The sequence below is a fragment of the Carlito syrichta genome, unplaced genomic scaffold (assembly GCF_000164805.1).
Source record: "Carlito syrichta isolate Samal-C Ts95f unplaced genomic scaffold, Tarsius_syrichta-2.0.1 Scaffold120490, whole genome shotgun sequence".
Taxonomy (NCBI): Eukaryota; Metazoa; Chordata; class Mammalia; order Primates; family Tarsiidae; genus Carlito; species Carlito syrichta.
Genome location: NW_007064586.1, coordinates 281,535 through 283,663, shown reverse-complemented (window position 1 = coordinate 283,663; position 2,129 = coordinate 281,535).

Genomic DNA, 2,129 nt, shown 5'->3' with positions numbered 1-2,129 from the left:
GCGCGGGTGAGGAGAGCAGAGGTTCTAGGGGCCGGGGCGGGCGGCAGTGGGGACCGGACTTCGTTTCCTCTGTGGCCCTGTAAGCCGTGGGGTGCTTCCAACTTCTCAATAGCCCGGGGCGAAGGCAGGCCCAAGGAGAGGCCGGTGCTGCCGCTCAGGAAATTTAGGTCGCTTCCATCCTTTGGTGAACCTGCTGTGGTCTGGTAGTGTTTGGTTGAGCGGTCAGTCATCGTGCACAGTATGATGTGTCAATACATATGTACATTGTATAATGGTCAAATCAGGATAGTTAGCATGGCCATCACTTCTTTGTGGCGATAACTCTCAGGATCTTTTCTAACTATCTCGAGATACACAGTACATTGTTTTTAGCTATAGCCTGCCACTCTTCTGTGTAATAGAACACTTAGCTTTTTTTTTTTTTTTTTTTTTGAGTTGTAGTCTCAGTCACCCAGACTGGAGTGCAGTGGCCTGCTGGGCTCCGGCGATCCTTCCGCCTCAGCCTTCCGACACTTAGCTTTTTTTTAGCCTGCTGTGATAAAGTGAAATATTCTAGCTTTGTACCCATTGACCGACCTCGCCCCATTTTCCCCTCCCATCTCCACTTCCCATCTTTATTTATGTATTTGTTGAGTCAGAGTCTCACTCTGTCACCCAGGCTGGAGGGCAGTGGCACATTCACGGCCACCCCAGCGTTCCTCCGCCTCAGCCTTCCAAGTAGTTGGAACTACAGGCACGCGCCACCATCCGCGGCTAATTTTTAAAATTTATTGTAGAGATGAGGTCTCGCCAAGTGTCCCAGGCTGGTCTCCAACCCATGGGCTCAGGCATTCCTCTCACTTTGGCCTCCCAAAGTGCTGGGATTATAGGTGTGAGCCACTGCGCCCGGCCTATTCTTTTTTAATGTAGGTAGGTGTTTACTACTATAAACTTCCCTCTTGATACTGCTTTTGTTGCATATCATAATTTTTTATATGTTACATTTTAGTTTTTGTTTGTCTCGATGTATTTCCTAATCTTTTGATTTCTTCTTTCACCCATTGGTTGTTCTAGAGCCCGTTGTCTCCACATATTTGTGAATTTTCTGGTTTCTGTTGTTGACTTCCAGTTTTTCTCATTGTGGTTGGAAAAAATACTTCGTATGGTTTTAGTCTTCTTAATTTTGCTAAGTCTTGTTTTGTTATGTAACATGTGATCTCTTCTGGAGAGTGTCTGTGTGCACTTGGTCAGAATGTGTATTCTGCTGCTTTTGAGGGAAATGTTCTCTATATGTCCACTAGGTTCATTTACTCTATAGTGCTGTTCAAGTCCTCTATTTCCTTATTGATATGCTGCTTTCTGGATGTTCGTTCCAATATTTAAAGTGTGGTATTAAAATATTCTATTATTGTGTTGCTGACTATTTCTCCCTTCCGTTCTGTCAGTGTTTGCATCGTATATTTGGATGCTCTGATGTTGGATGTGTATGTGTTTGTAATTGTTATATCTTCCTAGTGAATTGACCTTTTTATCATGTTATATTGTCCTTCTTTATGTCTTGTGACAATTTTTGACTTTCTTTTGTCCAATGTAAGTGTGGTTATCCATGCTCTCTTTTGGTTACCGTTTGCATGGAATATCACTTTTCATCCTTTTATTTCAGCCTGTGTGTGCTCTTAAATCTAAAGTGAATCTCTTAACTAGGCACTATGGTGTGCTTCTGTAAATCCCAGCTACTCAGGAGGCTGAGGCAAGACAAATCGCTTAAACCTAGGAGTTTGAGTCCAGCCTGGGCAACACAGCAAGACCCTATCTCACAGCCAACACCGCCTCAACCCGCCGGACTCAGGCAATCCTTCCACCTCAGCTTTACAAGTAGCTGGAACCACAGGTGTGAGCCACTACGGCCAGCTAATTTTTTAATTTATTGTAGAGACGAGGTCTTGCCAAGTTGCCCTGGCTGGTTGTGAACCCCTGGGACTCAGCCAGTGCTCTCTCTGCCTCCCAAAGTGCTGGGATTATAGGTGTGAGCCACCACACTTGGCTATTTTTGTGAGATTTTTGTTTTTGTTTTTTGTTTGTTTGTTTGTTGGTTGGAGTCTCACTCCATCACCCAGACTGGAGTGCAGTGGCTGCTCCTGGCCACCACA